The sequence below is a fragment of the Falco rusticolus genome, chromosome 17 (genome assembly GCF_015220075.1).
Source record: "Falco rusticolus isolate bFalRus1 chromosome 17, bFalRus1.pri, whole genome shotgun sequence".
NCBI classification, from domain to species: Eukaryota; Metazoa; Chordata; class Aves; order Falconiformes; family Falconidae; genus Falco; species Falco rusticolus.
The window spans coordinates 6,506,189-6,526,518 of record NC_051203.1 but is presented as its reverse complement, the minus strand read 5'-3'; the positions used below and the strand labels follow the sequence as shown (position 1 = coordinate 6,526,518).

The following is a 20,330-nucleotide window of genomic DNA, read 5'->3' as shown; positions in this document are numbered from 1 at the left end:
AAAAGCTGAGGAGGTGTGAATCACAGCCTTCCCACACCCCGGCATATCAGCAGGGACAAATCTGACTCCCACCCATAGACTTGATAATATTAATTAAGCACCTTGAAGGAAAAGTCTGTGACGAGTCCCATTTGTCAGGCTCATTTGCACTGTTCGGAGAAAACATATTGCGAGTTCATTCTCAGTGATGCTCAGAAAACTTCAGACTGAATGGCAGTGATGGATGGGTTCACAGGATCAGGGCAGGCAGTGCCAGCTTCTTCCAACCACAATGAAAGAAATAAATTGGCATTTCCCCCCTACCCTCCCCGAACCATTTCCAGTGAACCATTCACAGCACTTGCAGCCACAGTCTGGTCCCCCTCGGAGTGGCACAGTTGGGTGGCTTCACTGTAACTAACCTCAGCGTGACCCAGCCTCCCGGCAGAGGGAGAGCTGCAAGGGGGAGAAACAGGCTGAGCCCCCCAGCTCTGCTAGGGAGGGTGGGCAGGCTGAGCCGCTGCAGCACGGGTGAGCAGAGCTCGGGCACCGAGACCCACAGCTGGAGCTGCACTGTCCGCAACAGCCGAGGCCTCGCACGGCAGGGCAGCAGCTCTCATTTCCCCATTGCAATCAAGTGCCTGGGGCTGCCCGTCCCCCCTTCTCACCTGTGCAAATTCCTGGCAGCAAAGGGAGCCCCGCGCTGGGCTGGCATTGCCCCTCGGTGGTGTCGGTGCAGCTGCCACTGAGCATGGCCACCGGTGGGCTGAGCTGCAGCCCTCCTGCTTGGGGTGCTGGCAGCAGCAAAGGCTCCTCTGTACGTCGATCTCCTCCTCTTGGGGTTCTGCAAGTGGAAGCGGGCAGGGGGTGAGCACCAGGACGCTCCTCCATGCCCAACACAACCATTGTCCTTCCGGGGGGGGGACAGACCTGTGCCACTTCAGACACCTTGCATTCCCTTTTGTAGAGCCGGCCAAGAGGGATTGCTGTCAGGCCTGGGACAGCCCTTGCACACTTAGCCAAAGTACAGGAATATTTTAAAATCCTACCTCTTCTCCAGCCCCAGCTTCTCCTTTGGCCATTGAAACCAGTTGGCAGAGCAGGGAGGCTCCTCTCCCCCTTGGCCATGCTCAGCCTCCTTGAAGAAAGATATCTAAGGAAGGGTTAAATCAAGCACAACTAAGTTTACTGGTCCTTTATTAACAAGTTTATCAAATTTAAATAATTAGTATTCTTATGTCACATGCCGTATAGAGGGACACCAAAGGGATCGCAGCCACTGAGCAGAGCCATATGGTCCTCTGATTAATAATGTCAAACAGAAGCAAGCAGAGCATTCAAGGGAAAAAAATACGCAGGTTGCAAAGGCAATGAGCTCTTCCATGCCTTAAGCAGTGTTCTCCCTACGTAAGGGAGCTGTAGCCGTACGGTGGGGTGGGACAGGCTCGGGTGCTGCGTGCCTCACAGGGGCTGTGATGGGCAGAGCCCTGCGGGGAGCCAGCATCTCCCCCGTGGGCAGCCTGTGCCCTCACCTGGTGCCTGGTCCGTGAAAAACGCGATGCCTGCTGAGTTCCCTCTGACTCACGTCCTCGGGCTTCAGTAATGAAAGTCGCAGCTGGGTCACTTCAGCTGAGGTGCAAAAATTTCAGCTGGAGCAGCCTATGCGTTGGGCAGCACTGGGTGCTGTCCTGGGTGGGAGGGACATGTGGTGGTGGCACTTGGACCTCCCTGCCACCACCGGGGAACCGCCTCTGCTCTGAGGCCAGGTCAGGTCTGAAAGTGCGTGGCGAGATGGGGATTCATGCAGACAGGGCCACTGTTTCATCGCTTCCTAAGTAAGGTCATCAGCAATTTATCTTTAGACATGATGAAGCAAATGGCGTGCGTGGGAGAGCACAAACGTCCCTCTCCTGCTAAAGGACAGAGATGTACATATGACTTACGGTCACAGACTGCAAAACTCTCGGCAGGGATTTTCTGGTTAGGGAGAAAGCCCCCTCTGTCCTCCACCTCTGTGCTGGGGGACGGACACTCCATGGACAGCTGGGCTTGGACCCACCGGTGGCATGTATAGGATTTACAAAGGTGGGTTTTCTAAGGGGCTTATAGCTTTTATTGTTCCCACATTTTCCATCTGTCTGCAAAGGACTGTTACATTCTCATTCACACATAAAGCGTATCTAGCAGAGAATGTTACAGACTCAATGACAATATTCTACAAATGTTAATATGGTTTTTAATTGGAAGAAATAATAGCTTACTGCTGCATGCTTGGCAGACCGCTCTCTGTAGCTACTTGATCCTACCCCCTTTCTAAGACAGAAGGGAAAATATTGCAATTCTGCATTGCAGTCAGGATTTATTTTAAGTAGTTGTGGTGCTCAGCTGACACAGATGGTAACCCTCTGGTTATCCTTGGGACAGCAGAGGCAGAGCCACCGCCCCTGCACCGCGGGTCCTGCTGACTCCCTGCCGTGGTAGGGGGGATCCAGAGCCCTGGCACATCCTGGTCCTTTGGGGGGGCAGGACTTCGGAGCCCTCCTTTCAGCACAGACCCAAGCCTGTGTGCTGGGCTCTTTGGTGCAAGCCCTGGGGCACACCCCAGGGCAGGGGGATGCCTTGGGGCTGGTGCAACCCTTGGGTGCGATGTGTGCAGAAGGTGAAGCAGCAAACCTGGGTGCTCTGCAAGCTGCTGCGAGTGCCTTGGAGCAGCTCGGTCCTTCTCGCTGTATGACACAGCTCTGAGGTGGGGAGTTTCACTGTGCTGCTTTGCCTTGTGAAACAGGTGAACAAATAAACTCAAACTCAGCCAAATATAAATGCTAAACACTGGTGGCAGCAAACGACTTCCATTGCTTAAGTCAGCCCCGCGGGTCGGGCTGCACGGCCTCTCCGGGGCTTGGTCCATCGCCAAGTTCTGCTGAAGTTAATGAGGGCCTGTGCGCACAAGGATATCGGGAAAATAATCTGAATTAACATTTAAATGGATTAGTCAAATTGCATTAAATACCTTTGTAGACACTTTTGTTTAGAATTAAGGTGGACTAACTTGATTTTTTAGAACTTTTTTAAAACTTTAATTTAAAATTACTTTAATTCCAAGTAACACCATCTAAATGGAAGCTCAAAGAAATTTAGCCAAACTGCTTGAAATTTCCACCTTGATTATTCGGGTGAATCTCCCTGAGCACGCAGAACAGATTCTGGGGGACCCCTCTGTTGCCTGTGTGGGGTGGGACCCCCCATGGGACCCCCCCTGCTGCGAGGCTGGGACACTTGGCAGCGTCCTCCCCATCTCATCCCAAGAAACCTCCCGGGAAGGGGCTGCTCTGATCAAGCCTCTGAGCCCCAGCCGCTGCTGCGGGATGGGGTTCCTGGCTCCCCCAGCTATCAGACCCTTGGCCAGCTCTCGGCTCACCTCCGGAGGGGCTGGCGGCTCACACAGGTGGCCAGGTCTGCTGGATGGTTTGCACCCAAGCTTCCCACCCATGCCGCTGGGCATTCGCGAGAAGAGTAAGGATGGGAGGTTCAAGAAAGTGAGCCAACAGCCCCCTTGTTGGGAAGCTCTTCTGGTGCCGACTGGCAGCATCTCTGCTGGCAGAGGAGGAGACTCTGGCTGCTGCCCACAGCTGCCGACATGGCTCTCCTGAGCTTTTCCACCTGCTTTAATTTGCCGCCGTGCACACATTTCTGCTGCTGCTTTCCTGCTGGCTCCCCGCTTGGCAAACCTAACCTCTGCCATGCTGCAGGGGCGCGGGCTTGCAGACCCTGCTCCTGTGCAGGATTCCTGGCTTAAGCTACGGCAGAGCCACCACTGGAGAACAGCATTCAATCAACGGTGAATCGATCCTGCCTGCTCTTTGCACTCCAGCCACTCTGTTTACATCTTTCCCTGGGTTTTTCCTCCTTGTTTCTACCTTTGGCACATCTCTGGGGCATGGCTTTGCTTCCAGTGGAGCTGGGAGGGCAGACAGTGACTGCTGGTGCTTCCCCAGGATCCTCCGCCGGCCCCCAAGCCCCTTGCTGGCAGCAAGGCTGGGTGCTGAGCCTGCCAGGCTCCATGTTGAGAAAACGTCTGGTTTTCAGGAGCCCGACTCAGGGATTTAATCTCTTTCTTCATTTGTGTGGGAAACAGAAGCAAAGGGAGCAGGAGAAATCCCATCACAGCCGCCAAGGCACTTGGGGTAATTAGGGTAATGGCTGGTGTTGGCAAACTTCAGTTAATCTGTTTGCAGCCAACCCCCCGGCACCGCAGCTTTGCCCAAAATGTCTCTGTGTCCTTCTTACCGGTGGTGTCTGGGGCAAGGGATGGAGAAGGGCCGTGGAGACCATCCTTGGGAAAAGGCAAAACACTGAGGACACAGGGCTTGCTCTGTCCAGAGACCATCCTCAGCTACTTCCTCGCCCACCCACAACACCGTTCATCCTGGGGGAAGAGCGGGCAGGAGAAGTGTGGAAAAAGAGAATTCTGTATTAATTCAGGGCACAATCAGCATCAGGAAGCAGCTCGGCAGAGCCGTCCTCGCCCCCATCATCACCCCCAGCCCCGGCCCTCCCCCCTCGGCACAGACTGTGCCCCGTGGCCACCCGCCAGGGCGCCAGCGCGCAAAGCAGCACCACCGGGGGGGTCTTAGAGAAATACGGTGTTGGCTGGAAGCTGATGTCAGCTGATGTGATTTTCAAGGACGGAGGAAGATAATTCCTGCCCAGCTTCACTCGCTGCACAGAACGGAAAGGACAGCCGTGCAGCCCTACCCCTTTTTGGAAGAATTACAATGCAGCTAAAGTATTTTTAGTAAGACCTTAATTAAATAGTCAAAATATTTCAGGCTGATGTTCATCAGCAAGTAAATTCAGAATACAGGACAAGAAAAGCAGCTGTGCATTATTTTTCTGAGTAATTATTTTTGAATCTCTGTGGTACAGAGTGTGGGGGGAAAAAAAGTAAATTATACAGAAAACGCGTTCAAGAAGATTTTAGTGTTATTACAAACCTTCATTATAATGTATGATCAAGCATGTAAGTGAAAATCTTAGGACCCGTGGGTAACATATTGATTCTGGCCGACATTAAAATTTCTATTTGATGCTTAAGCAAAATCTAATCTGACTTCTGATTTTGCAAAATATTTTAGGGTAATTAGACATGTTTGTGCTTTATTGATTCTTAAAATGAACATAAGCATGTGGGGAATTGCTAACGCTCCGGATTAAAGAAAACGAGACTCCTTGCTTTGGGAGAGTTCCTGCAATTAAATCACCTTCTGCTAATATGGCCCTCGTTATTCTGGATGGAAATGAACGCAGGAAAAGCTAAGGGAGTTTAAAATAATAATGATCATAAAAGCGAAGCTTTAGGGTTTAAATGAAAGTTTGGTTTCTTGTACCTCTGCTGATGGTTCCCACAGGCCTTTGGATAAATTTCTCATCTGGAGGAGAAAACCCCAAACAGCCCCAGAGCGTGGGGGGAGGCAGAGCAGCGGCTTCGCCACCGTCTCCCTGTTTGCCTGTGCCTTTAATCACTTTGCAGCATGGGGTGGCACCCCCAGACCCGCTGCCTACTGACACTGCACCTCCCCTTTGCCTTTTGCGATAAGCGAGAGGACGCCAGGATGCCGGGTGTGTGAGCGCATCGTGCCAGCACCACTCAGGCAGCAGCCGCCGGGCTGCCCCCAGCAAACCCCACGCTGAAGGAATCGACCTGAAGGGACTGTCAGAAATCACCTCGGAGAGGTCAGCCCAGAGCAAGCACTGAGGGCAGGAGCGGCACCAAGAGCCCGATGCACCGAGCTGCCATCCTCACCCAGATTGTCGCCGTGCTGTGCTCACCGAGGGAGGAGACCACCCCACCAGAGACCAGCCAAGCCAACCCATCCTCGAGCTACAGGAGCATCTACCGCTCTGTTAATTTTTGCTGCCTTTTCCCCAAGCGTTTTGGAAGACAGGCCAGCATGCGAAGCTCAGGCAGAAATCGATGACAGCTCTGCAGAGCTGCCTCTCCCGAGGGAGGAGCAGAGACCTGCCTCACTGCATCCACGGCTCCGCAGCCCGCAGGCGGCATCTCTGCTGCACCGAATGTCACCGGCTTTCCCCTTCGCTGTTCCCATGCCGGGCTGAAGGAAAGCCAAGGGTCAGCAGGTCTGGGTCCTTAGTCACGCTGAGCTTGTCTGCACTACTGCTCACACGAGATCTCCAGGGCATTTGTGAAAGAAAACGCCTTATTGGTTGTTTTATACACGATGATGCTTCAGACCTGGATTATCCTCACCCTGTAGCTGGAAAAAGCAGGTGCTGGGGAGCCTGGCAGGCTGTGGGGAGCAGCAGGGCTGAGCCAGGCGGATGGACGCTGAACCCAGGGTCAGGCCTGGAGTCAATGGACATTTCATTAAGGCTGGGAGAGGCTTGTCTCCAGTTTGCTTATTAATATGATTACAAATAATCTTTCATCTCGGAGACAGAGGACTGGTTATTACCCTGCCTGTGAGTCACAGCGCTGCATAGAGGTGATTTGTATTTTCTCCTCTTTAGTGAGCACATAGATATATATTTTAGCCAGTGCTGTGAACTCCAGATGAAACATTTTGGACAGAAAATCAATAGAAGGACATGTGTATTCCCACCCTGAGCTACAGCAGCACAGAGTGTGCCTCCATCTGCTTCCACGCTGCATTTATCCACCAGTCCTCACATCCCGTGGTGCTTCATCAGGTTTGCATCCAGCATAAAGTGAACTCGGAAAGCCACAGATTTTAAAGCCAGAAAGTGCCATTGCAGTCACCTAGTCTGGTCTCTCGCAGATCAGGCACAGGATGGCCTGGAATAACGTGTCCCGATTTAACTGACTGCCTCGGAAGGGTAAGTCTCGCCAGGGTCCAGGCTCCCTCATCCCAGGGGGTACAATGGCATTAAACTTGGTGCTTGGAAACCTGGTGTACCGAGGACTGTGCAGGGTGGTGGCATGTGGCTCTGCTGCAGGATGCAGGTGGGGCCGTGCGCTGTGGAAGCACCCACAGCCACTGTGGGCATCCTCATGCAGCAGCAGCAGCATCTTGTCGCTCTCCACTGAGCCCATGGGATGTGGCAGCTGGCCTCGAGGGCTGGAGGCTGCAGATCCAGCCCAGCCTCACTGAGGTGGCAGCCTGGACCTGGGAGTACAGAGGACAAGGCGCCCCTGGGAGCGAGACCCATATCCACTTTGCAAGGTACATGATGTAAGCACCGGGTGCCTGCAAGGGTGTGAAGCCTGCTCGAAATGCACAAAAGGACAGGAGTTCAACTGCTTTGAACAGATGGCTGAGTAACACTGGCTGCTGGAGCCTGCAGGTCCCCAGCAGGGCCTTGCTGTTATCATTTACTGCGCTTGCGATTTTTCATGGTGATGCAGAGACACGCACACACGTGAGCGTGCACACAGCACCCAGCTACACGCGACTGCAAGGGGCGGCTGTGCCCCCCCGTCGCCTGCCCCTTGCTGTCACTGCAGGTTAAATGAAGTAATAAATAAGCAATAAGCAGAGATAAGTGTCTGATTTATTGGGGAGCTCAAAGGAAAAGATGAGCAAAAGCAAGGTCACATCCACGGTTAAGCACATCCCTAACACAGCGCTCTCCTCTCTTCTCCTCCCCTTCTGCTCCCGCCAGGTCTGGGAAGCACCAAAACTGAATTTCTATCTGCACCTCTCGCTTCAGCTACCTTTGCCATTTCCAAACCAGCCCATTCGCTCCAAATCCAGGCAGTTTGTCTTAATGCACTGCCAGCACACCGCGCCACTGCGGGATGATGGCCGTGCGGCTCCTGGGCTCTCCTGTAGCGTGGCAACAAGTGCTAAGCAACACGGAGTTTGCAATCGGGAGTTGGGCCTGGCTTTTTTCTGGTGAGGGACCACTTACTCAGGAGCGAACCTCTATACAAGACACTGCCCCTCTGTGGGGCTGACAGCAGGACTACTCATCTGAACTTGCTTGAAGGGGATGCTCATTAGAAAAAAATATAGAAAAAAAATATATGTGTCCTCACTCTGACAGGCAACATGTCAATAAGGGAAACCCACTTTAACCCACGCTACGCTGACTGGGGTGCTTCATCAGGATTAGAGCTTGTGATTTTCACCTCACAGCTTCTCAAGGGAAGAGGCTGCTTGGCCAAAATGGGGTCCCCGCGCAGGGCAGTTCCTCTCCCTGCAGGTCCCCAACCAGCACCAGCACCGGGCTCCCAGGACCCGCTCGCAAGGGAGACGGCAGTGCCCACGCATCCCTCCTGCTCCCTGGGTGGGATCCCGGGATGCTGGGTCCTGTCAGGGCGGTCCCGGGTGGCAGCAGGGCCCCCGGCAGCTCCCCTGCCTGCTGCAGACCCATCGTACGGAGCCCTGAGCTGCACTTAATGTCAGGACATCACTGCAGAGCAAGGAAGAAGGAAAACTTCCATCTGGCAGGAAGGCAGCTGCCTTGCCTCCTGGCCGGGAAAATGTACATGGGAAAAAAGCAGTGCCTGAAAGTTATCTGGGAAGACAGACTGCTATCTCCTGTCTTTTTGCTCTCTGTCATTACCCGCAGCACTAAATAAAGCCAGGTGGCCCGAGATAGAGGGGTAAAAGCGATGCTTCCACATGACATACTGAATTTTCTGTCATTTGGTACTGAATAAGTCATGGCAGATTTAAAAGCAGTGCGATTGCTGAAAAAATAACCTTAATAAAGTGGGTATAAATAACTGTACAGCAGTATGTCTGTGTGTTGGGATTGTTTATGCAGGTAAAATTTAATAGCAGAGGTGTGACCACATTTATAACAGAGTAATCAGTATGTAATTTCACAAAACCAGTGTGTTTGCTCACAGGAGACAACCTTAATGTCTTTTAAGAAGAGTCATTAGATTTAAGTAATAGCCAGCACCCAAGTACTCGATCAGGCAGGTATAGAACAAATCAACTTTTATTGCCAGACAAAAGGTAGAAAACCCAATTCCTCGGAAGCTAATAAAAATTTTATAATTTTTTTTTTTTTTTAGTCAAATAAGCATAGGCTTTATTACTTTGTAGACATCTTCATAAAACCTGGACCAAACCTAATCTAGACGAAAACAACAGCTGTGAGGCACAATGTATTTGACCAAGATGGATGCCTCAGAGGTATGATATTCATTAGCTCACTAATTCCAAATGGTAAACAAGGTTTAATTAATTTTGATTTCAAGCTACAATGTCCTGTTGGTCATACATAGGTGTGCGCCTGGGATGCGGCATTAATAACTGAACGTACAGCTGCTGTAGGTGTGAGTGTCTTCTGAATAATTTTGCATGTTCTGTGATGTTTCTGCTGGGAGAAGTTTCAGGGACAGAAGAGGGGCAGCACTAATCTCCTAATTTTGCTCTTTTGCAAGAGCATTGCTGGGTGTCAACAGCTAGCAATACAGCTTCAATGAGGATTTTCCCCGATTAATGACTATAGAGTATACTTGGATGTATGTAAGTAGAAACTAAATGCCTAATTCGCTAATTTTATGTCTAATGTGTGCATTCAGTGACAGGGGCTACATTTGCAATGTGAGATATTTGCATAAGCTGTACCGGTTCTCTGGTGTGTTGTCCTCAATAACTTCTATTGTTAATCTTTAAAACAGAGTTTAGAGGAAGCAGTTATCAATGCTTCATTGCAAAGCATCTTGACCTAAAGCCCCAGTAAAGCCCCAGTTTTAGAGAATGAACACATACTCAGCCAGCAAATTTACATATGCAAACACTCACTTCTGTAGCCATTTACACATCTGCGTGTTCAGCTTCCCAGTTTAATATCCAGCTGCACACACAAATTAGGCTGCTTTTGCATGTGCAGCTTGTTAAAAAAGTTAATCCTTTCTTAGTTTTGAGTTGACCCCTTGGTAAAAGCTACGCTCCTAGCAGTCGGTCCCAGCTCTGCAAACCTGCCTGCAGCCACCAGATCTTATTTTTCTACATTGATATTACTGTTTTCTGCATGGTGACTGCTATTCATTTGTGCTGGTGTAAGTGAAAAGGGATTAGGTGCTGCGGTCCATGAAGATATTGCGCCTTATCTCCTTTTTAGAGTCGGAGCTCAGCTGACCACACAGCCTCACCCCTTTGCTCCCTGCCTGTCTCACAGCAAGCGCGCATCCCATTTTGTCACTACTACGGTACATTCCTGGAGCCCCAGCAGCCTTGTTTAAGGGAAAGAAAATAACTGTTTAAATGGGATACTTCACCTCCAGCAAGGAATTGCTACAAACCTTCTGCTAAAACAGTATCTTGAATTACTCCCTGTCCTTCATTGCCAAAGATTCCCCAAGTGTTTCTTTTACAACCAAGTAAGAATTACCTTCATCCTCAAAATAAGATGGTTATTTCCATACTCTGCCTGAGTGACATGCACGATAGCTCCAAAGACAGATAGATCCATGATAGATAGATCTCTGATAGACACAAAGTTCTTTCTCTGCATTTAAATGAGCCACACTGACTTCCATCAGGTTTTCTGTTCTCACAGGGAAAAAAGAGCAGACACAGCCCGCGATGGCGTGATGTGCAAACTGCGATTGCTGCACCAACACTCCACGTTTGCCAGGGTCTTTCCAGTACCCACCATTTCCCTTCTCACAGCTGCCCAGGTGCTGCTCTCCGCAGGGTAGAGCCTGCAGTTTTGTTAGGTGGGACAATGGTGGCTGGCACATGGGTCCCTGCCGGGGCCTTGCCAGCCTGCCGCACCCCAGACAAGTGCTGTCAATAACAAACCTTTAATTGATGGATTTGAGGGAGCCTCCCAATGGGAAACATTTACTCAAGAGGTATCTAAACAAAGTCAAAAGCCTGAAAAATCAGATTTGTGTTGCTGACATCAGTGACCTGAGAGAAAAACACTCTTGCGGACAAAAATCAGATACAAAATGAAGATACACAGAAATAACAACAAAGCAGAAGGCGCTGCGGAGTGCCTCCGTGGTAATGCATGCCTTTAGCTTTCCAGGCGTCTCAAGGAGGGCTGCTTTCCTCCCGGAATCATCCGTCATGTCTCTGCCCGCACAAACAAACCAAGTATCAGCAGCAAGAATGCCCTTCAAGGACAAGTGCTTATGTGGAAATGCATACCATAATTACCATGATAAATGCCGTGCTAGGTAAGTGAGGAGCAGCAGCACACCGTACGAGGTGCGAGCTGTGCATGCACCATACTGAACCGCATCTCTCCTCAAGTCCCCCACCACACTGGGCTACACACAGCTCGCCTTGGCCCCGCATCCCCCATCCCCACCACCACCGCTCCCGTTCCAGCAAGCCCCTGCTCGCTGGGCTGAGCCCAGGCGTCCCACCGCCCGTGTCCCTCTGACCACCCTGTTGCACTCCCCCCAGCTGCATCCATTACACTTCTGATGCAAAACCTGGAATCTGTGGAACTTATGGAAAGACAAGGGGCAGGGGGGAGCACTGGAAAGGCCTGTGCTCATCGGGGTGCCATGGGCTGCCATTAAAAACCCCCAAAGACAGACCTTTATAACCCCCTTGCCATACCCATGGAGATCAGAACATTGCTTTGCATTTCTGGCAGAAACCCCAAAAGAAGGATTCTCCATTTTTTTAGGAAAACCTGGAACACCCCAGCCAGGACACCGAAGGGCTGAGGATGTGCACATCTGGCATAACCCCCCTCGTTGTCTCTCCATGCCGTTACCTCTGCTGTGCTTCCACTTGAGAAAGTTCCACTTGTGCCCATGAGACTCTGGGGACCTGGAAAGCTTAGTGCAGCGCTCTCCAGAGAGAGGTTCCAGGGCGAAAGGAAATCTGTCACTGAGCTGCTACTCAGATGAGCTGCGGAAATACCCGGCCCTTCAGTGGGAAGGGGAGCAGAAGCAGGGCACAGTTTCACTGCAGAACATCTGGCCCAGCTGCAAGCAGCGCTGGAGGCTGGGGACAGTAGTTCGGAGAGGGGAAGGACGGCCACAAGGCACAGCTGAGCCCTCCGTGGGTTTCAGCTCCCCAAGGATAATTCCTAGAAATAAAGCTTACAACTGACATCTGACTTTACCATCATCTTTCCTGCTGTGCAAGAGTCCCTGCTACACGTATTTTGGAATTTGGGTTTGGCACACGTGCTGCTTGGTAGCTGCAGCAGCTGGGCCCAGCGGCAGTCACCCCTCCAACAAATGGCACCTTGCACTGAGATGGATGCGAGTACCTCCTTTGCATGGGTGCCCTCACGCTCACAAGTAGCTGTTCTCAGGAGATGCTTGGAAAGCCACCGTGAACCCCGAAACTGGGCTCTCCAGTGTGACCGCTGGCCAAGCACATGTGTTGATGGAGCTAGTTATAAAGGAACCTGCCAAATGATGATGTTCTGCTTCTAAGGGTTCTCATTTCTCTTGCAATTTTTTTTTCATATTTATATTTATTAGTAAGTTTTTGTTCTATAAATCTCAGAACTCTTGGAGAACCTGCCCAGGCATCCCTGCTAAGCCATGGTGCCGGTACCCAGGCAGCAAGCCCGGTGCTGGCCAGGAGAGGGGTCCCGTGTGGAGGCAGAGCCACCAGCTTCCCCTGCATGAGCTCCTGCCTTGGGTGGGTGCTGCTGGTGGGCAGCGGGTGCTGCCCGGCTGTGCAGGGGACGGTCCCTCCTGCACCACACCACTGCTGGGGGTGCTGCACCCCAACGCTCCCTAACAAGAAGCAGCAGCCGTAGATCTATACCCACTCCTCTATTTGCATCACAGCAATATTAGTATTATTGGTGATAATTACATTTCAAACAGTGACCAAGTGAACTCTAGGCTGCAAAGGCCGTGTCTGAGTTCATCAGGTGCCAAAAGCAGTTCTGGTTAATAACTGTCTCTCTGTGCTGCTCCATGAAACACCGGCAGCACCAGATGCCTCAGCCGGCAGTGGAACCTCTTTGGGCTGGTGCCTGGCGCAGACAAGCAGGGGGGGTTGGTGTGAAGGGCGTCTTATCAGGGCCTCTGCCATCTCGCTCATGTTTAGAAATGTCAGCACTGCTTCATTGCTACTGACACAAGAACTGCTTTTCTAACATGAATCACTGGTCATGGGCAGAAAAAATGACGCCGAGACAGTCTGATTTATTACTAGTATAAAGAAACACTGTGCCAGGATTACAGCAAGGAATTTCATTTCAATGGGCACGGTGGAAAGAACGATTTTGATATTTTTTTCCCTCTGAAGATCTAAACCTGTAACTGGATCTTTCCACCCTGAGGCAGATTTCACAGTGGCGGTATTAGGCTTGTAAACCATCTCACCTCTGCTCCGCAACATGAATGGAAAACAAACCCCCCGTGCGCAGCCCTGGAGCCTGGCAGCAGCCACAGCAGCGGCAGGACGGGGCTGCCCCAGCCCCTCCACCCGTTCACACGAGATGCCCAGCAGTTAACAGTGATTTTCCCTTACTACTGCTCAGCACTGTGGTGTGTCACAGATGCCGGTGTCCCGTTCCTGCCAACACGTGCAAATCAAGTCTCACCGCCCAATTCCATGTTAAACAGACCCAGCTCTGCAGCACAGGGTGGCTTAAGTGAAAACAGAGGAAAGGAACAGGCTTTGTACCAAACTTTCCTGGATGGATCATTAAAATGTCAGAGTACGTGACTTGCTTAAGCATTTCAGCATTAATTGCATGACTAGTGCATTTATCTCTGCGTACTGCAGCTCTGTTACTGGGGGGGTGTGTGTGTGATGCACTGCACACACCCATCACGAACACACAATGGAGGGGCTTGGCTCCAAGTGGCCGTGGAAGTGTTTACTGTCACCTCTGAGTGACACTAGGACACGCACTTGTTTGGTACTCGTGAACTGGAAATGTATTTAATTCAGGCTCGAGGCAAAGTCATGGCTCACAGCCCTTTAGTGTGCTGCTGAATTTGAAACCAGCTTGCAAAACTGTTCCCAAAATAACCTTGTGAGTGTCTTTTATCCAGAGAACTGTATAAAATATTTTTGTTCAAGGACAGAGGTGCAAAGAATTTAAATGCTAACACTTGCCCTGGAGAGAGGGGGCAGGTTTTGGGGACTCTTTCCAACATGACTCAGTACTGGGGCCCAGGAGGGCTGTGGCCATTGGGTGGCAAAGACCGAGTGCGGGCGCGCTCAGGCTCGTCCTTGCCTTGGTAAGACGTGCTCAACTCTGCGGCAGGGTTACCGTCCCACCATGAGAAAAACCTATCAGAATGTATAAAAAACCCAAACAACTTTTCTATGGGGTTCCTTTTACCACCACTGCATAAACCCGTTTGATTACCCGCACACAAAAGCTAAGAGGAGGCTCCTGCTGCGCGGTGGAGCCACCCTCACCAAATCCCTCCCCGGGGCACGAACGGCATTGCAGCCAGGGCTGGACTATTCGCCTTGCATGTGGTTCGCCAGCAACCTGCCGCATGGTTATACACAGGGAAATTTTGTTGACAAATAACCAGAGCTGAAAACATGCTTTAACAAAGCACAACAAGAATATGCTGTATTCAGTTCCCCCCCATCACAGACCTAAACACATGCACTTACAGAACGATGATGATTTGGGTAATCATGGCTAGATAAATAAGGTGGAAACTTTGCATACCTTATGCAAAAGAATTTGCTAGCTTCAAGATTTCAAGTTTCATTTTAAAATAACCAAGTTATTGGAATGAAGCCTATACCCCAAACCCATAGCTTTACGTTTCCAAGTGCTATGGCCATAATGCAATATTGAATGTGTTTGTCTTCTTCAGACTATCATCTTATTAGTTGCCGTGTTTAACAATCTACTTTCAGCTAACATCTAACATAATACACAGAAGAACTGAAACACACTAAAAAAGAAAATTGATTCACTTGCATGCCCCTCTGCCTGGTTTCTTCATTTGCCTATTAACAGCCCATTGTGCAATTAATTATGTACAATTTCAGGTACAATCCTTGTACCTCTATGGAAGAGAACTGATAAAGTTCTGCAGACATTTCCAGCCTGGAGGCATTATTTCTCCTCCTGAGCCATGCTGCAGGTTTCTGCCGGGACCTGGGTCTCACGCAGCAGCTTGGAGAACACAATAGCACCAAGGAACATGCAGGACAAAAAATGGTTTGCTTAAAATATTCAGGACAGTCCTGATGAATAATGGATACATCCATAGAAAAAGGGCTCAACCACACACAAAACAATGGTTAAATTAATCAGGTACTTTAACAGCGAGGAGTAATTTGACATCTCATGTCTCACTGGCGCTACTTCCACAGCTTTCCTCCAAGCAGACTAGCTTATTCGCATCACTGCAGGCTGGAGTTTCTTAATGCAAGGCTTTTAATTATCCTTAGATCAATACTTCTCATCAGCCCAGAGAACAACCTTCCCCTCCCAGCACAAGCCATGGAGTCAGAGGTACACCCTCGCCATGCGTTACTCAGATCCACCTTCACGTGGAGCAGTGGCAGGGAGGGAGTAACTGTCCTGTGCTTTAGAAGAGCCACCGGCCAGGCTGGGGATGCCACCCCCCCTCAGACGCAGCCCCCCCAGCCTGCAGCACTCCGCTGCCATTGCAAGGTGCGTCTGCAGGAGGTGGCTGCGTCCTCCAGCCTGGATGCAGATGGTGAAAAATAGCTCTAAGGAGCCGCTCCCGCTGTAGCCCAAGTGAAATACAGGGAGTGCTAACGACACCGTTATTGTTCACGTTGAGAGGGACTTTAATTATTTACAAACCTCCCAATGAGATGCTCAGCGTGCCTGGCACATGCTCTTTCTCCCTCTTGCTCTCTTTTCCACCTCTCTCTGAAAACAGACGCATCCTCCCATGTGGATATGGGCGCTGCTGTACCATTTCCCCGCGCCCAGAGCACACCCCAGCCACATCCCGCGTGCCCAGTGCTGGCAGGTCCCTGCCCTGTGCCTGGCCCAGCTGCCACCCCACCACCCAAGGAGCAATCGGAGCTAATGAGTTTGGCCCTGGGCAACCACCTCCCTCACTTGGTTATTTTCATTTTTTTTTGGAGCCTTTCAGCCCAGGGTGTTTGTTGCTCCTCCAGCATCAACAACATTAACAAGCTCTGACATCTCATAAATTTCCCTTGGTAAAACAAAGAGAAACAAATAGGAAAACAAGTTTCAGCAGTACAGGGGCTTTGGTGTTTTGAATTTTTTCCTTCCTTTTCCATATATTGGATTTTGTTGTGAGCAGCCCTTTTTATCCTTCTGGTGCCTCAGTGCTGCAGCCAAACTGTCCTGGACAGTGTGATGCGAGCTAGAACATAACTATTTTGGCTTTGGGTAGAAAATGCTGAGATAAAATGAGTTCAGATTAAAAAAAAAACACAAAAAACCAGTTAGACCCAATCCAAGCCCAACCATGAATAAAACTTATGAGCTCAGAAACAATAGGGTTGATCTCCTTTCTTTTAATTTTCACCTTCTTCCAGAGATGAACAAGTGAAGCTAGACGAAAAGCAGAAAGTTAGTGTCTCTTCTGCCGTGTTCTGCCTTGGCACAAGCCTCTGCCGAGCCGGGGGGGGGGGGAGGCGCTCAGCCCCACTGCAGACATGCTGGGGGGCTGGGGAAGGAGTCGGCTGCTGGTGGGGGCTCTGCAGCTGGACAAGCATCACCCACCGCAGCCGCTCCAGCTCGTGCGCCTCCACTTCCCCTTTTAAAAAACATGTAGTAATAACTTGTATGAATAATAAAAGTCTTTGCTAATGCTTAGTTTAGGAAGTCAGAAATTAGAAGTCTGACCTGGTGATCGCTGCTACAAGGACTTTGTTAGAGCAGCTTCTGCTGTGGCAGCCCTGGGCCCCCTCGACACTTTCCTCCTCGCTCTCTGTAATGCTTTGCCAGTGCTCAAAATACAAATTGGCTTGCTTTAGGAAATGAGAAATCTCTTGCCTCTAAGCCCAGCTTCTGCTCATAGAGTGGGAATGTAGCAACTGTAGACACACAGGATTTTCCCTTTCAATCAAGTCTGGAAGCGCAGCTCTTCCGAGGTGCTATTACAAACTCCAGAAGGATGAAGCAACGGGCTACGAGCCATTCTCTTTTCCATGCAATTGATTTTCCCTAAATACATATCTCTGAACGTCTCGGAGACACTTGAGCAGGGATCTCTTGCAAAGCTCATTTTGTAACCAGGAGCTGGATGTGGCACTGCAGCAAGACAAGCACAAACTCCATCCTCCCTGGGCTTGCAGGCAGCATCTCTGATCAGAGACTCCGAAGGACCCAGCTCCTTCTGAGCACTTTTAAAAATTATATTTATCCCTGTGCAAAGGGAGACTCAGCTGGTGACTTCCAGCAAGGGCACAAACCACAATGTTAATGAAGACAGCCAAAACAGACTTTTATCGAACCTTGTCACTACCTGGACACAGGTCCCCAGGTTGGTTGTTTTTTCCAGCTACCTCCCCATCAATATAACATATAAACTATCACTACAATAATGCTACTGGGAGGGAATGTGAGGTGGAAGAGAGAAACTAATTTTTCAAAAATAAAATTATTTAGTAGCAACACTGAACATGGGAAATGGCATTTTGGACTCCAGCATCTGCTGCTTTAAACAAGGCAAAATATTTTCCTTGGGGGTCTGGGTCCTTGAAGCGCTGAAGCTCCCAGCTGTGTCCTCTACATTTTGTGGCATCATAAATATCAGGAGCTATGGTGCCTTGCAGCAAGCACGCTGCACATTGCTGAGCTGGTTTGAATTTAATATGAATTTAATATTAGCATCCAATAGTGCTACAGCAACCGTCAGGAGGCAGCTCTGTATTTATCCTGTTTTGCTTTCTGCCTTTTCCTTTTCCTCATGCTCTCTGCCTACAGAGAAATAACAGTTACAAACACCATTTCGGTGCCCAGCCCCTCCCAGAGCCCAGGAGAGCCCTGCTGATGGCTGGTGGGATGAGAGTTTGCCCCACGGAGTAAAGTGGTGGCAGCAGGGACTGAATAGGAATTTTCTTCCATCTCTATCCAACGGGCTTCGAGGTGGCTGTGGACAGTTCATCCCTTCTCTGCTGTGCAGGCTGGTCGTGGGACTTGCCCGGAGCCTTGGATGGGTCGCAGATGCACGGCGCCGGGATGCTGCCTGCTGTTCCAGAGGTAGAGGGCTGGGTCACCAGCTTCCACAAGATGTGGGGAAGCAGGAGGGCACTCAGCCTCCTTGGGCCCAGACAGATCAGCACTGGACTTTATGGTGCAGGAGCAGAGCAAGAAGAGTTTTCCAGTTCAATTTCTTGCAATAACACCCAGGTGTCCAAAAGACACCTTGGAAAGGCAGGCAATGAATCTCCCAAGTTGTCAAGCTTTTGGAGAACATTTGGAAATTGTTTTGCTGTCACTCTCTAGTATTTTGAAATGGAAACATTTCTTTGGTAATTAAATACTTTTTATTTATCCAGTACTAGAAGTTTAAAAAAACTATTTCAGATCTTGGATATTTGAAAAGTATTGGAGACTTCAACTCCTTAGTTTGCTTTTCATTGGGAAAAATCATCAGCATCTTAACAGCTCTGGAACAGTCCTGCCCCCAACATGCAGAGCCAGCTGTAGCAGCTGAATTAGAACATCATCATGGAGTTGCTGGGCTGTGCTCTCAAAGGAAGACAACATTTTTTTGAACTTCAAAACCCCCTGTGTATTACTGCTCTCACCGCAATTACACTTTGCATTCACAAACGCACTTATACCTCTTTTTTTGCTCATTTACCCTCATATTCTGTTTTACAGACCTTCAGTCTGGGGCTTGCTTGGGGCTCTACTGACGGTATTTGATTTGGCACCACTACACTGCACGCGAGAAAAAAAACCAACCCCACGAGCCCTGATCACTCCCACATTTACTGGCACGCTGCTGCTGCTTTGGTGCAACATGTATTTAATACCAAGGTAAAGTTGTGCCACATTTTAGTCGAGGGAAAGGCATCAGATGTGTTGCATCCCTGCCAGGGGAGGCAGCTGCACAGAGCTGCTATGGCAGGATGGACCAGAGCTGTGGGATTCAGGTCGCTGCCTCTTCAGGAAATCACAGGATCTTCAGTTTTATGTCTGAACAAGAAAAAAAACCCAAACAAAAAAGCCTAACAAATCCAAACCCCACAACCAGTCCAGCAGTTTGACTTGGCGGCTGCTGCTCTTTGCATGCTCAGAGCCCAATGGGTTAATCGCCTGATCCTCTCCTTATTTATCTGCAGCTGGTTTGCTACAAACGAAGAAAAATAATACATACTACATCACCCATCATCATATATCACATTAATATAATAGTAGAGGGTGTCTGCAGATCTACTGCAGGCATAACTGTTTGTTATGAATCTTGTTACCCCTGAGATCAGTGCATTTCTTGAGGTAACGCAATTTAGGGAGAAAAGTTTATTTCTCACTGGTCCAGCACAAATAAAATCTGCATTCCATCTATGAAAACTTTTTGTTGAATGCTTTATATTACGCTACAAAAAGGAAAACAATATATCCAGCGAAGAAATCCCATTGCGTGAAGATCAGAAATGAAACCACCAGCCCTGTAAACTGTGATTTATCGATCAGCAGAACCCCAGGACAGCTCCACTTTGACTTGTCCTGTGTTTTTATGAGCACACTAAAAGCAAACATTTCACAGCACAATCATGAATCCTGATGCTTGGGAGACAGACAGTACATCTCTGTCAGTTATATGGGTTCAGATAATAAAACGATCTGAAATAGCACATCTGATTAAAAAGAATAAAACCCCATGTACATCAAGAAAAAGCAGTGGAGACTGGCGGTACGGTACTGCTCAAAGGAGCAGAAAAGTGATGGATCTGCAGAGAAAATACCGAAGAGTTTATCATTAAGTACCATGCCTGAGAACACGAATATAATTACAATTTTAATGTAAATGATGCACTCTATACAGATCAGAGCTCGTGTCAGAAGTCTGCCACCTTATCCCAGGCATTTAGCCTGCCTGTTATTTAACCAGCAATATTCACGTGGGAAGAAACTGGTAAAGCAATTCCTGGGTGAACAGTAATTGGTTTGAACATGATTTCTCTTACCCCTAGGGAGGCTGAAGTCACAAATAAGATAAGGCACATTTTGCAATTAATTCCCATGTAATTGTTTAATGTGCAAAGGGAACACGAGCACCGACAGATTGTTTCTCCCATCTTTGTTTGGAAGGGGACCTGCGCTGGAGGGATACAGGATGGAAGTGCCTGGGAATCAGACCCAGCCTGGATCAAGAGGAGCCGTGTAACCACGGGATCAGCCCCCACGGCCGCGCATTGCGCAGCAGCAAGCCTGTCACAGGCAGCAAGATGGTTCCTTTTGCAGAAGAACAATTTTGATGGCAATTTTTATTTCCTGACAGAAGAAACTGAGCTTATAGTCAGAGACTG

The 20,330-nt window shown here is 49.5% G+C and overlaps 1 long non-coding RNA gene across 1 annotated transcript in view; it reads right to left on the bottom strand.

The window, feature by feature from the left end:
• The window catches only part of LOC119158626, a 98,978-nt gene that overhangs the window by 4,391 nt on the left and 74,257 nt on the right, over nucleotides 1-20,330 (bottom strand). The window contains exons 2-4 of the long non-coding RNA XR_005107921.1: nucleotides 4,267-4,405; nucleotides 1,029-1,132; nucleotides 648-823 (exon numbers count right to left, since the gene is read on the bottom strand). This is a non-coding gene — a long non-coding RNA (uncharacterized LOC119158626). The remainder of the gene's footprint in view (nucleotides 1-647; nucleotides 824-1,028; nucleotides 1,133-4,266; nucleotides 4,406-20,330) is intronic.